At 41.2% G+C, this 15,205-nt stretch overlaps 1 protein-coding gene and 1 non-coding gene across 3 annotated transcripts in view; one reads left to right on the top strand and one right to left on the bottom strand.

The window, feature by feature from the left end:
• FAM160A1 (family with sequence similarity 160 member A1) overlaps positions 1 to 15,205 on the top strand; it is a 269,946-nt gene that overhangs the window by 18,106 nt on the left and 236,635 nt on the right. The window lies entirely within an intron of this gene.
• LOC116754879 lies at positions 5,280 to 5,386 on the bottom strand. Its single transcript, XR_004350208.1, has one exon. It is a non-coding gene; the product is annotated as a U6 spliceosomal RNA (small nuclear RNA).

The raw sequence follows: 15,205 nt of genomic DNA, 5'->3' as shown, positions 1-15,205 counted from the left end.
TGTCCACCCCATTTTGCAGTTCTCCGCAAGGAGGTTGTCCGCTTCATAAAGTGTTAAATAAAGTTTGTTTGTATCACCTCATTGTCTTCTTTAATCATTTCTTAATAGGTTTTTGCATCACCATATGTCTTTTTTTCCCACTGGACTGACTTATGGGTTATAATTTGTGTGCTTATGTAAATCGTCTTCACGAGGACAGGTAGTGGGCCTGCTCACCATCATCTTGCTAGGATTTAACACAGTACTTGGCACGTATTAGGTGCACCATAAATATTTGTTGAATGAATGAATAATGTGGAAAAGTGGAATCAGATTTAGCTGCTACCTAATTAAGTGCACGTACAATGCCAAAACCAAAGACATCCTAAAAAGCAAAAGGTGCCCTTCAAAGAGGTCATCTAGGGAGGCTGCCTGCTTATTCCATAGCTGCTGCTCTTAGAAAGGGAGTTTGGAATAGGTTTAAAGAATTGTCTTTGGAAGTATTAGTTTACAAGCCGCATAAGGAAAGCACTTGTTCTTTTGATTAAAAATAAAATCCAGCCTGATGATTCCCTTTATTTTCTCAATGTATTTCCAACTTACAGATATCAAATTCCACTTTCAAAGACCCAAATTTGTCACAGTTGAAGATTTCAAAAGAATGTTATATACGTGAAGGCAGCCTTAAAAGATTTGTTCCTAAGATGTCTTGAGCATTGGCGGGCATTTTTGTAACGAGCGTGTAGTCTTTGAAGGGGCTTATACTCCTGTGGATGTGTGGGCTCTGCTGTTTCTGTGAAAATCTTTGATGAAGTCACTCTTCATGCCATAGGATGTCTCACTTTTGCTTCTGGCCGTGAGGCAGAGGGATGCGTTTTACTCTCAAGTCATTCATTTCATCTTGGTGCTTCCCATCCTCTATGGGCAAGATACATTTTGCAAAATTTGTGTTTTTTTTAACCAGGAAGGAATGTAATAGGGAATTGAATTAACTATTATCAAGTGTTTTAAATTCCTTAGATGTTGAGTTCTGTGCTTAGGAAAAGTCCCTGTTAGTGTGAAAGATCACAGAACTGGGACCACATTCTTACACTGAAAAGTATCAGGGATTCTTGCCAAGTTCTTTTATTCAAGATATTTATTCAATATTTTTGTTGATTTTTTTTTTTTTTTTTTTTTTTTTTTTAGCCACTGTCACTTAACCTCTTTTGTGGTAGGTATTGCCCCTTTATCTCCTGATTTTGGAAGGAAGTTGCTTTGCCTACTCCCTCTCTCCAACACCTTAAATCATGGATTTTAAGTGGGAGTAACTGAATTTAAAATAACACATCTGGGCTTCCCTGGTGGCGCAGTGGTTAAGAATCTGCCTACCAATGCAGGGGACACGGGTTCGAGCCCTGGGCCGGGAAGATCCCACATGCCATGGAACAACTAAGCCCGTTCACCACAGCTACTGAGCCTGTGCTCTAGAGCCCGTGAGCCACAACTGTTGAAGCCCGCGTGCCACAACTACTGGAGCCCGCGCGCCTAGAGCCTGTGCTCCGCAACAAGAGAAGCCACCACAAGGAGAAGCCTGCGCACCATAACAAAGAGTAGCCCCTGCTCACCACAACTAGAGAAAGCCTGCGTGCCGCAATGAAGACCCAATGCAGCCAAAAATAAATAAATAAATTTTTAAAATAAAATAAAATAGCACAGCTACACCTGTGCCTTTTAAACTCTGGGAACGCTTTTGGTGGTACTGAACCAATAACTGCCGCTATTGAAGATTATCTTCAAGCAGGACATTTGTCACAGCTTCATTCAGGTCACCATTAGCACTGTGCTTTTCGCTTGTTGACTTTTGAGAAAATGCATTCAGACACTCAACATGGTGTAGGCGCTCTCAGAATAGTGGACAGCTCTGTCAGCTCACAAGGTGGCCAGCCTTAGCTATGGGGCCAACAAAAGTTCTATTGACCTTTTATTCTCAAGTGTTCTTTTCACATGAGCAACAGAGATTTGGCTTTCAGTTGCTTTTTGTTTGGTTTACTACTTGACAGTAAAGTCTTACATTTTCATATTGCTTCCATGCTGACAGTATTTACTAATGCAAAAAATATTTTTGTGCCTCCTTATGCAAATATTTTCTGTGCCAGGCAGTAATATCAAGATTTGTGAGAGAATGATCTTTTGAATTCTGTCTTTTAAAGGTTGGTTCTATGCTATTATCTTCCTTGGTAGGTCACTGCTTTTTATTAAATAAGGCTCTTAGAAAAAGACCGCTTAATGTTTGTGCAGAAGACCCACTGTGTTCTCCGCCCATCTGCGTGAATCTCAGTGAATCCTGCCTGTGACTGAGTCATAACCTCATACCCGATGAGTGACATTCGTCTTTGTGAGTCCTGGCTAAGCACTCCCTACGTCCCGACGGAATTGTCCTCCAGAGGGATTTGAATGCATTTTGATCGAGATGCACTTACATTAGCATTAAGCCCTTTATTATTATTTTTAAAAATAACTCGTCCCATCATAAGCCAGGGTCATGTCACTGTGTAATGTATTTGATGGGTCTAGTTCTTGTACCCATCACTTATCAGATTGTTGTGCTGTTACCTGTGTGGGAAAGAGAATTGCCCTTCTGTGTGAGGTAGTGCCACCTTGGGCCACTATGTTGCTGTGACTCCAGAAAGTCTTAGGAATGATGGCAGTCATGTGCTCAGGTCACCTGTGCTTTCAGGATGAGTGCTGAAGGGCTGTAAGGTCATGAAAAGTTAATGGAGAATTAATGCCTTGTAAACATAATCCACTGCTATTTTAAATAATGACCCACTCCAGTTCAGGCAACATATATTAAAATAGTCTAACATGAGTTAGAACGATTTAAGGCTGGTAAAGAAGGGGTAATAAAGGATTTAGGACTGGCTGTTCATTTAGCTGTGAAGTAAATAGACTGCTCTGCCTGGGAGGTCCTCCTAATCTTCTTCTAAGGAGGAAGCTGAAGGGAGGTTAAATAGTGTGCTCAAAGTCACACACCTGAGCGGTGCCGGAGCTGGGACCTGAACCCAGACCTCTCTGACAGCACCGCTGGTAATCTTCACTCTGCAGTGCTGCCTTCCCCCCGGGAGGGAGGCATCCTGTGTCATAAGAAATAATACAGATTCCTCTTTATTGACGAGATGAGACACATTCAGATTTAGAAGATAAAAGGTCGAGTAAGGTATTAATTTATTGAACTACCTGTTCAATTTAATAGAAATCAATCAAGGACCTCCTATGTATAAAGCACTACGCTAGGTACCAGAGTAGGATATCAAGATCACTAACTGTTAGAGCTTGTAAAATGTGTATAAAAATAACTTTTACACAAGACAGGATTCATTCAGCAAACTTCTTATTTTTTTGGCACTATGGTGTGCCAGGACTGGGCTAGACAGTGAGAATCATGCCTCAGTTTATCAATTCATCCTACGCTTTTGATCACCGAGTATGTGTCAGGCACTGTTTTAGATGCTGGGAAAATAGTGGAGATCAAAGCAAGCAAAGTCTGTTCTCACTGAGTGGACATTCTCGTGGGAGAGACACAAGAAATAAGCAAGAAAAGACCCGTTCTGCAGGGAATTAAGCTCGGATGGTGTGCGGAGAGCTGACTACGTTAGATTGCAGAGATAAGTAAGATTTGATCCTTGCCCTGGAGGAGGTAGACGTGTAAACAGCGAACTACAGTAGAATCAACGTGTGCAGTGATTCACGTATGAACAAAGTGCTGTGGAGGGACTTTGACGAGGGGTGACGGTGAGCCGTGTGCTGCCAGAACCGAGTGTGTGTTTAGGATGGCGATTGTGGAGCGGTCTCAAGCATAGGCTAGACAGCAAGAGGCTGAGGGTAGGATATGGTCATTCCTCTGGGATTACAGCCCTAGACAAGTGTAGGGGGGAGGCGGCAAGAGGAAGTGGTACTTCTTACAGAGAGAATTATGGAAGGCTTCCTGAATGAGGTGGCATTTAAACTTGGTCTTTAAATATGTAGAGGTGAAGGGGAAGGCATCTCAGGGCCATACTACTGTGAACAAGAGGAAAGATCGAGCTTACTTTGGGAGTGGCTAGACTTACGAGTTTATGGACTGGCTGGAGCATAGGGCATGTAAGAGAGAAAGCCACTGGGGGCTTAGGTAGACTGGTTTGCTTCAGGTAAGCAGAGGGAACCTGCTACAGGTTTTTTTTTAGTAGACTGACATAGTCACAACCTTAGAAATATTATTCTTGCAGTAGTGTTTATGAGAAATTGGAGTGGGGAGAGAGAATACAGTAATTCAGGAGGCTATTGTGTTGGCCCTGAGGTACTGGGGATCTGATCCAGGAAGGTGGCCCTGGGGCTGGAGTAGAGAACGTGGGTCAGTCGTACAGGGAGAATAGTAAGGCAGACTGTTGATCAGAAGGGGGCAGTTATGGAGAGGAAGGAAAAAAAATGATTCCAAGGATGTTAGCCCAGGTGACCGAGAGGATAGGATTTCTATGACAAACTGAGGATGGCAGAAGGAAAAATGTGTTTGAGAGGACAGATAACTTAGATTAGTTTGGGACTTGTGGAGTTAATGGTGCTGGTAGGACCTTGAGGTGAAAGTGTCAGATACGTACATGAAAAGGAGACTTTAGCTCTGGGTTAGAAGATGTAGATTGGGGAGATAATTAAGTGGTTTCAGTTGTGGAATAGATGACACTGGTCAGGGACTTACTCGTTCAAAGAGAGAAAGGCGGTAAGGATGGAAACTTAGAAGCATCATAATTTTGGCTGTTTATTTTAATTTTTGTTCTTGTACTTTAGTGCTAATAATCTCTTAAACTACACTGTTGGACTTCCAGCTCTTTATTCTCAGCTCAGTCCACCATGTTGCTTGCAAAATTGGGCGCCTTGGCCATATTATCTTGACTCCATTGTAGAATTCAGTTTTAATCTGGGACAACATAAAAAAACCAGCTTTGAGACCTTATTTGCCATTGAAATGCTATTGGGAAATTTTTCCATCACATCTTTCAGAGTCTCCTAGAGCAGCTCTTTCACAGTAAGTGATAAGAAACAGCTTTGCTTCCCTGAAGGAGTGTAGATGTTTGTTCCTCATAGAAAATCATATAACTAATCACATTGACATTTTCACCTTGGCTGTTAGGAAGCACAGACTCGAATTCTCGGCTTAACTGTAGTAACTGTGTAGGACTCAAATAGGTCTCCAAGTTTGAGTTCTATTCCGATATCTCTTATACCAGCCACAGTCTTCATTTTCTTCTCTAATTTATGATTTTTTTCCTTGGTCATGATTTTTTAAAAATATGCAGTGGTTCACGAATTTGCATGGCATCCCTGTGCAGGGGCCAGGCTAATCTTCTCTCTATCATTCCAGTTTTAGTGTGTGTGTAGCCCAAGTGAGCACTCCTTGGTCATGATTATTAATTTCCTTCCTTAATACATGCATTTCTCATAAGCTATCTCAGATTCCTTGTAGAATGAGATGAGGGCTAAATAAATAATGCCACCATGGTGTTCACTATATGAATGAGATGTATTGAATACTTAGAATGTTACAGATCAGTACATAAATAGGACTCATCACATTTAAAATTTATGTTCTTTGTTTTCTATGAACTATGAGTTTTTAGGCAAATGGTACATATAATCACAGACTGTAAAACTAAATGAAAAATGATGCAATGTAGGAGCCAAGTTCATGAGTAAATATTTGTACACTGACCCCGTCCACTCTGCCTCTTGATGAGTTATTCATTTCCAGGTGTATGAATCTTTGCAAAAGAATTGGAATTTTTTTGTCGGTCATTCATAAATTTTAATAGTTGGTCCATTTGGAAACCTGGAGTTGATGTCATTAATGGCCTGGGACTAATCACTGGAATCTGAGCTGATATGATCGAGTAATGCTTTTATTTCCAATCAATGTATGCAAACCCTGCCTCAGAAGACTGTGTAGTGTTCACTGTTGAGCGATGAGCAGGTCACTGGTTAGGGAAAAAGAATTGACCTCTTTCCACCAATCATTCTTAGATTCTGTCGTCTAAAGAAATTTATTTTTCAGGAGGAAACTTTTGCTTTCAGTGATTGGATGAAGAACTAGATTCCTTTATAACAAAAGTCTTTTAAATTAAGATCGCCAAATAATTAAGGGGATATCTGTGATTATCTTATTTGCCCTGTGTAGCCTCCAGCAGAAATTCTACCCCAATTTTAAACTTGACAAAGTGTCATCCTTCCCTCAAACGATCCTGTCAGTTCTTATAAAGTGGGAAAACTGTGAACCTATGCTGGTATAAATTTTTAAAAATTTTATTTATTTATTTTTGGCTGCATTGGATCTTTGTTACCTCACGCGGGCTTTCTCTAGTTGCGGTGAGCGGGGGCTACTCTTCATCGCGGTGTGTAGGCTTCTCATTGTGGTGGCTTCTCTTGTTGCAGAGCACGCGCTCTAGGCGCGCAGGCTTCAGTAGTTGTGGCACACGGGCTCAGTAGTTGTGGCTCGCGGGCTCTAGAGTGCAGGCTTAGTAGCTGTGGCACACAGGCTTAGTTGCTCCTTGGCATGTGGGATCTTCCCGGCCCAGGGCTTGAACCCATGTCCCCTGCGTTGGCAGGCGGATTCTTAACCAGTGCACCCCCAGGGAAGCCTGCTGATATAAATTTAAGTGGTACAAAAAAATTTGTAGAATCAAGTGCATATTAGATGAGATATTTTTAGGAACTTTGTTTTTAAAATAGTAATTCTGGGCTTCCCTGGTGGCGCAGTGGTTGAGAGTCCGCCTGCCGATGCAGGAGACACGGGTTCGTGTCCCGGTCCGGGAGGATCCCACATGCTGCGGAGCGGTTGGGTCCATGAGCCATGGCCGCTGAGCCTGCGCGTCCGGAGCCTGTGCTCCGCAACGGGAGAGGCCACAACAGTGAGAGGCCCGCGTACTGCAAAAAAAAAAAAAAAAGTAATTCTTAGATATGTCACTTTTGTCTGTTTCAACTGATGACCTACTTTCTATTTACATGAAATGTCAAACGTTGACATCAAAATGTCTTTGTGATTCTGTTTGTATAAGGATAAATGAATTCAGTTAAATAACACAGTGGATTTTATCTCATTCCGCCCAGAGAAATGCAGTTATTCTCAATGTCAGTCATGCTTCGCGATCTTCTGCACGTGTGGAGTTTGCAGTCATGGTAGAGCTGAGGCCTGCTCTTCTGCCTCTTGTCATTGTTAGATTTCTTGGTTTTTATTAGAGCTTCTCAGCCCTCTTCAAACTTACCCTTGTTTATTGTAAAAAAAATATCGTTAGGATTTTTATTACATTTAACAGAACCTTCTCTTAGAAACCATCAGTTGAATTGCTTTCTGATCTCAGTAGCAAAAATAGTTGTTCTTTCTGTGAGCAACCGGTTTATTTTTACCCCAGGGACACTGAATCTTATAACAGATCATGTTTCCCTCTACATGTTGGCTGCAGCAAAGCTCAGAGTCCCTCCTCCCCCTTAAACATCTACAACACCTCAATTCTGGCTCTCATTCTACCTTGTGGCCACAGTGACTGGTACGGTTATCTAATCCTACTAGTTTTAAAAGCTGTTTGAAGACAAGGATTCTACTACTTTTGTTTATATTCTTTACAGTGCCGTCACAGTGTCTTGCACCCATTTGGCACTCAGATAATAGCTGTGACTAGGCCATTCAAAAATAGCTTCATGTTGGGCCCTCCGTGGTGGTAAGGATAAGGAGAAAGAAATATGTAGTATGCCAGTGGAGGTTTTGAAATATGCTGAGGGTCAGAGGGATTCTATGTTTAAAAATATGGCACAATGAAGCGGGATGTTGAATATAGGAGCCAACATATGCTGTTTTCCTCTTTGTGTCGTATCTGAATATATACTTGCATGAAAGTTGGGAGCCTGGCCTCTCCAACCTTGCTCCAGTAAGGAAGATTAATTCTCTTCTCTCACAGAAAAAAGACAAGGAGTTTGTTAGGAGAGGGACAGTTTTACCAGTGAAGGTTTAGAAGTTGCTTTGAGATCCATGCATACAAACAGTGTAGACATACCTACTGTGTAATGCAGATTACGTCATCTCTAAAATGGTTGTGAGCTGTAGCCAATGACCCATGTATTCAACTGTTATTCTGTATGATGAAATTCCAGAACCACTAAAGAATGTGGACAGATCCATGGAGTGAATTGTAATTGTATGTGACATATAGTCAAAACTCTTTAATAGGAAAGTCCATTGAAAGGAAAATGAACCTAGTGAACTGAAGGCAAAAAGATCATCAACTTTAGATTCATAGTAACACTTTATTTTATAATTGAATTTACACAATCTATATTTGGTGTGTTGAGAAAGGGAAACTTTGTTTTTTAGAAAGTTGTTGTATTTTATTATGTTATCGTATGTTACTGGTAAGCCTCATGATTCTGATTTTTCTAAAATCTAATCTAAAATTTTAAATGCTTAGACAAATACTAGGGGAAAGAACTTTTTTTCTTTGTATTTCTCTCTCCCTTTCCCTTCTGTGAAAATCAAAGCATAAGGTTTGTTCAAGTGAAACATAAAAAAAGATCTGCCTTACTAGAATTTCATTATTTAAAAACTTTACTTAGGGTCTTGAAATAGTGTCTTTCTCTGAAGACTATTTAGTTGAAGACATTCCTTTGAGGACCCTTTATTGAATTACTGAAATACCATATTTTTTAGCATAATACTGATTATATAGTTTCAAATTTCCTTTACTTCTAAAACATGTTTACTTCAAATGAAGCTTAAATGGTTGCATTTTTGATATACAAATATCTAATTCTGCCAAGTCCAGATGAAAAATCTAGACCTCAGTTTCCTAATTAGTGGTAAGGATTATGCTCTGTGAAGGTATGCATAAATAATTGAAGGGGTGGCGTGGCATTAAAACCACTCACTCTGAAGTCTTACTGCCTCACAGGGTTGTTGTGAGGATTAAGTGAGTTTCTTACTCATGACAAGGATTTAGAAGAGTGTCTGGCACAAGTAAGTTCTCTGTTAAGTGTTTGCTATTTTTATTATTGCCATTATATGGCTAAACTATTTATGTAATAAAAATATTTTTCATTACCTCCAAGAGGGTTTGAAGTACTTTTGAAGTGACTGAAAGGGCTTCTGCTCTTAAAAGTTACAAGAAGCTAGAGAGTTCCGGAACTCCCATCTGCCCCTAGTTCTCTTGTGCTCTAAGGTGATCTTACTTAAATTCTGTGGTCCTCCATTTTCTCATCTATAAGAGGACAGTTCCCTGGTGATGGGTCTCTGTTATTTCTTTAAGTCACAACAATAATGTGATGCTTTGATAGTACCTTCTGCTTAAACAAGAAGGTTGAGGTTATATGTGTCAAATTCCTTGATTTGAAGTGGTAGAGTTTTAGAAGTGGAAAGGGCATTAATCAGGTAGTCTACTCCCTGGGGAACTCATCTTTTCTCTTAGCTTCAATTAGTATTTGAGTTTTTTCTTTTTTAGATTTTTCTTTTTATCTTACATCTTTTTTTCCAAAGCACTTTTTACATACTTGTAAATACTGTATTTATTGTTTCTTGTTTGTATTGTATCCCTACTTGAATGTAAGCTTCACAAGGGCAGGGATCTTTTTTTTTTTTTTTTTTTTGCGGTACATGGCCCTCTCACTGTTGTGGCCTCTCCCATTGCGGAGCACAGGCTCTGGACGTGCAGGCTCAGCGGCCATGGCTCACGGGCCCAGCCGCTTGGCGGCATGTGGTATCTTCCTGGACCGGGGCACGAACCTGTGTCCCCTGCATTGGTAGGCGGACTCTCAACCACTGTACCACCAGGGAAGCCCTAGGAGCAGGGATCTTTATCTTTTTTTGTTCAAGGCACACAGTAGGTAGCCAGATATGGGCTCAATAAATATTGTCGGATAAATGAATGAATCTTCAGTTGCCTAGTGGACATTTCTATTAATTGATCACTTCTGAAACAGCACTCTTTCATGATTTTCTTATTTCCACCAATGAATACTTTCATATTACCAAGAGCAAATTCCTAGAGGAGTTGGCAGCCGTACCCAAGACAGAGCAAATTACATGATTTTCAGGGGTATTAAGGCAGTCACTGCCCGCAAGGGTCTAGGTGCAGAAACAGTGACAGTGCATTTTCACACAAGATAGGTGGGCCTGAATCTTCTCAAATGGAACCTTTTGAGCCAGAACTAGAGGTAACTGCTTAACTGCCCAGGAAATTACTAAAGTTACCAAAACTTACTGCTAAAATCATAGCTTCTGTTGGGTTAATGTTGCCCATATGCTTCCTTTGTCATCTAGTTCCATTGGAGATTCCTTGTTGCTTCTAAACAAAGTCCCGGGTCTGCAGCCTGCAGTCCAGTGAGCTCCCCAAGAACTTTCCAGTTCTAGATCACACAGGTGCCCCTTGTCCGTTCTCCCCTCAGCTGAGCCTCTTCCTTAGCATCCCCTAAAGCATTCCCGTTCCTGCTTTAATGTCCCTCTGTTCATACCATACTGTGTTCATCACGCGCTTGGTTTTCCTCTTTCTTTATCTATCCAAATCTGTCTTCCTTTAATCAACAAGGGATGCTTTTCAGCCCTTACATATGTGAAGCCATCTGTATCATGTTTGGGGCTCCTAAATGTTGCATTATTCTTTTTTTTTTGCTGTACGTGGGCCTCTCACTGTTGTGGCCTCTCCCATTGTGGAGCACAGGCTCCGGACGCGCAGGCTCAGCGGCCATGGCTCATGGGCCCAGCCGCTCCGTGTGGGATCCTCCCGGGTTGGGGCACGAACCCGTGTCCCCTGCATCAGCAGGTGGACTCTCAACCACTGCGCCACCAGGGAAGCCCAATTCTTAAATGTTCCATTTGCCTATTTATTGCTTTTGAGGAAAGGGACTAATGGAATAATGGAGTTGGGGGTTAGGGAATGAATCACAAATCACAGCTAAAGCAACACCTGCTAAGCTGGAACAAAATTGACTTAGTTTAAGTGTATTTTCTAGCCTGTGCTGTTTTCAAGGGCTTTAGAAAATGCTAAGATCAAGCCCTTCCTACTTTTTTGGCATTAAAATATCTTTTTAAAAAATTTAATGATGTAATTACTTCTAGTAATAGCAATGGGCTCAAGTGAATTATCTTTATTTGGAAATATAGAAAATTGGCAGTTGAATTGGCTCTGCTTGTGTGTGTGTGTGTATGTGTATGTAATTTTACTGGTTTGTGAAATCAGAAACTAGGAAAGACAAGTCTGGCTGGTAGTCATACATACTCCATCCCTTGACCCTTCACCTGGTGGCCATTTTCTTCCCTGCTCAGTTGTGCAGTACAGATCTTCCTCGACTTACGATGGAGTTACATCCCTATAAACCCATTGTATTGTTCAATACAGTAAGTTCAAAATATTGTAAGTTGAAAACACGTTTAATACACCTCACCTGCTGAACATCATAGCTTAGCCCAGCCTTCCTTAAATGTGTTCAGAACACTCATATTATCCTACAGTTGGGAAAAATCATCTAACACAAAACACTATTTTATAATAAAGTGTTGACTATCTCATGTAAGGTATTGAATGCTGTACTGATAATGAAAAACAGAATGATTGTATGGGAGTGAATGGTAGTAAGTGTATTGGTTGTTTATCCTTTTGATCGTGTGCCTCACTGGGAGCTGCCCAGCATCACTATGAGAGAGTATGTACGGCCTAGCACTAGCATGGGACAAGATCAAAATTCAAAATTCCACATACAGTTTCTACTGAATGCGTATGGCTCCTATACCATCGTAAGTCTAACTATTGTAAGTCGGGGGACCATCTGTATCCATTTTTCAAGGTCTCAGACATTGGCTTAAGATTCTCATGCTGTGGTTTGACTCTGGTTATTCATCCAGGGAATGCATGAAAGTTACCTTCCAAATATGCAAAAGAGTTTCCTTCTATTGCTTGAACTTCAAAGATTATTTTTTTTCTTGTTCAGCTCAGATTAGTCTAGACAATGGCATTTTGTGCCCTCAGTAAATCAGCTTTATTCATGTCATTGAAAGAGAATTTTTGCTTGGCTTTCTAATTTTTCAGGCTGATTGAAAAACTCAGTGGGCATACAAAAGACATTAATTTGTTCTTTTTCTTCCAAATCTTGCACGATTTGTTCTCTTGTTCCATATTGTAAGTCAAGTTAACATTCTCCTCCTTCTCCAATTGTTCCACAGTTTCCAGTTTTCATTGAATGCACTGTATGTTTACTTCTGGATTCTGACATTTTAATTATCAGGCGTATTTGATCACATGTAACTGTAATGATGTTCAGCAGTCCCGCCTGGCCCCCATTTGTGCGTAATGCTGACAGGATGACAGGCCGTGGGAGCCCATGTTGTGTTCTGAGAGCCGATCGGTACAGGGAGAGGCGGGGTGTCCCCGCGGTACAGCAGACAGGGTGGTGTCTCCTGGTTACTGTGCAGCTCCAGACAGCAGATGCCTGCTGTTTTAGTCGGAGTTTATTGGTTGGAAAGAACAGAGGCCCTCTCGAATTAACTTAAACAAAATTAAAAAAACCTTAAAGATGTAGGACTTAACAGCCCATCTTGATGACACCAGTGGACCCATTAAGGACTGTGGAACAGGCTAAAAAGTCAGGAGTCGTGATCACATAGCCTCTTCTCTCGTTCTCCCTTTCTTGCACCTATTTCCTTCTGTTTTGCGTGGGCCAACATATTGATACCTCCCAGCATTGACGTGAGATTTTGGTTTTAGGCCCATGTTAGAGCGTATATTTTTCCAAAGTCAGAGTCTCAAAAGAGACAATTTTTTTTTTCTTGCAGTACGCGGGCCTCTCACTGCTGCGGCCTCTCCCATTGCGGAGCACAGGCCCCAGACACGCAGGCCCAGTGGCTATGGCTCACAGGCCCAGTCGCTCCGCGGCATGTGGGATCCTCCCGGACCGGGGCACGAACCCATGTCCCCTGCATCGGCAGGCAGACTCTCAACCACTGAGCCACCAGGGAAGCCCTCAGTGTCAGTTTTTTACCCCTAAGGTTACTGATTTTCCTTGTAGGCCTGGTTGCCTCTTCATAATTAAGGATGAAGGACTGGGGAGAGTTTACTACCTTGAAAACATCTATATGTAGAGTCCGCCCGCCCACCCGCCCCCCAGCCCCTGCCACCTCTCCCTTGAGCAGGAATTCTAAACAGAGTTCAGTGTGTACGTGTGTGTGGGAGTGGGGGGCAGGGCTACTGAGTGGTCCACTGACCAGCTTTGCTTCACCCCGAAAATGCCCTGATGAGGAGGATTTACTCTGAGGAACCAAGAGTCACATCGGAAACCTCCACAAGCCATCTCTCATGCCCTGCTGCCACGATTGGTTCTGTTCCTTTAGAGATGAACCCCCAGATGTTTGTCATTATACTTGGCCATGCTGCCTGAAGGCTCTGTTAGAGGTTGGGGAGGCGGCGGGGGGGCGTGCTAACCGTCATCACTTTATCCCCCTGTTTGCTGCCCTGTGTCATCCTCCCCGCTCTGTGATACCTGTTGACTCTGAACCTGGAGCCTCCCTGGGCTTCTCTTGAGCAGATTGTCTCCTTGGTGGCCTGGCCCATGGGTGGCAGCTCTCCCCTCACTGTTTCATCTGTCACTACATTCCCATCTCTTGTTTCGTTTTCCAGAATTTTGTTGCAATCTCTTGTGCATTTAAAATTCTCTTCCGGCAAATTCTTTCTCTTTTCTTTTCTTGTTTTTTTTTTTTTTTAATGTTTATTGGAGTAGAGTTGATTTACAATCTTGGGTTAGTTTCAGGTGTACAGCAAAGTATCAGTTACACATATACATATATCCGCTCTCTTTTTAGATTCTTTTCCCATATAGGCTATTAAGGAGCACTGAGTAGAGTTTCCTGTGCTATACAGTAGGTTCTTATTAATTATCTATTTTATATACAGTAGTGTGTATATGTCACACCCTTCTGCTTTTTAAACTCATGACTTTGTTGATCAGAAACCTCTTGGTGGCTTTGTAAAATTTTGTGTGTGTGTGTGTATATATATATATATATATATATATATATATATATAGTGCATTAATAAGAAATGTTTTGGTGTATAGTTGTTTTACAATATTGTGTTAGTTTCTACTGTACAGCAAACTGAATCAGCCATATGTATACATATATCCCCTCTGTTTTGGATTTCCTTCCCATTTAGGTCACCACAGAGCATTGAATAGAGTTCCCTGTGCTATACAGCGGGTTCTCATTAGTTATTTATTTTATACATATTAGTGTGTATAAGTCAATCCCAATCTCCCAGTTCATCCCTCCCACCCCCCCCTTCCCCTCTTGGTGTCCATACGTTTGTTGTCTAGGTCCGTGTCCAGTAAACTCTTTTTAATCTTACAGAATTCTTCTATTTTATTTTTTGGTGCTTTCACTTCATTAGGGATTCAGGTGGGAGAACCAGGCTATCAACCATCTTGAAACTGAAACCTCAAAGTTGTTCTTTTAAAAAATAGCATTTGGCTTTTATTTTACTTTTTAAAATGAGAGACACATCATACACATACATATACTAGAATATATGTATAATTTAAAGAAAAGTGATAAAATGAACACTGGCACCTACTACATAGCTTAAGAAGTGGCATGTCACGTTTTCGGTACCTTAGAAAACCCTGGGTACCCTTCGTTGATTGTATCTTCTTCACGCTCTCTGCCTCCTGTGGTTACCATCATCCTTCATTTTCAAAGTCATTCCCTTGTCTTATGTATGTTTCTCTCCAAACAATAAACTGTTTAATTTTAGCTGCTTTGGCTCTTTGAATAAATAGAATATAACTTGTATTCTTCTGTACCTTGCTGTTTCACTCGATTGTTTTTCAGATTCATCCATGTTTATTCATGAAGCTATATTTTATTTACTTTACTGCTGTATAGCATTGCATTGTAAGAATATGCCACATTTAATTATCTTTTCTGCTGCTGATGGGCACTTGTGTTGTTTGTGTAACTTTTCACAATCGTGAGGAAGACTGGTATGAACATAGTTCCTGTTGTCTATATGCTAGAGTTTCTCTAAATGTATACACCTAGGAATGGAATAGCTGGGTCATAGAGTACATGCATATTTAATTTTACTAGGTGATGACAAGTCTGCCAGAGTGGCTGTACCAGGATAGACTACACTGGTGTGTGCAGTTGCCCTTGGCTTGATGACCTTAGTGTGATCACATTTCAAATATT

This window comes from Phocoena sinus, chromosome 5, assembly GCF_008692025.1.
Source record: "Phocoena sinus isolate mPhoSin1 chromosome 5, mPhoSin1.pri, whole genome shotgun sequence".
In the NCBI taxonomy this organism is placed as follows: Eukaryota; Metazoa; Chordata; class Mammalia; order Artiodactyla; family Phocoenidae; genus Phocoena; species Phocoena sinus.
Note: the sequence above shows the minus strand (reverse complement) of the source record. Positions and strands in the feature narration are given on the sequence as shown.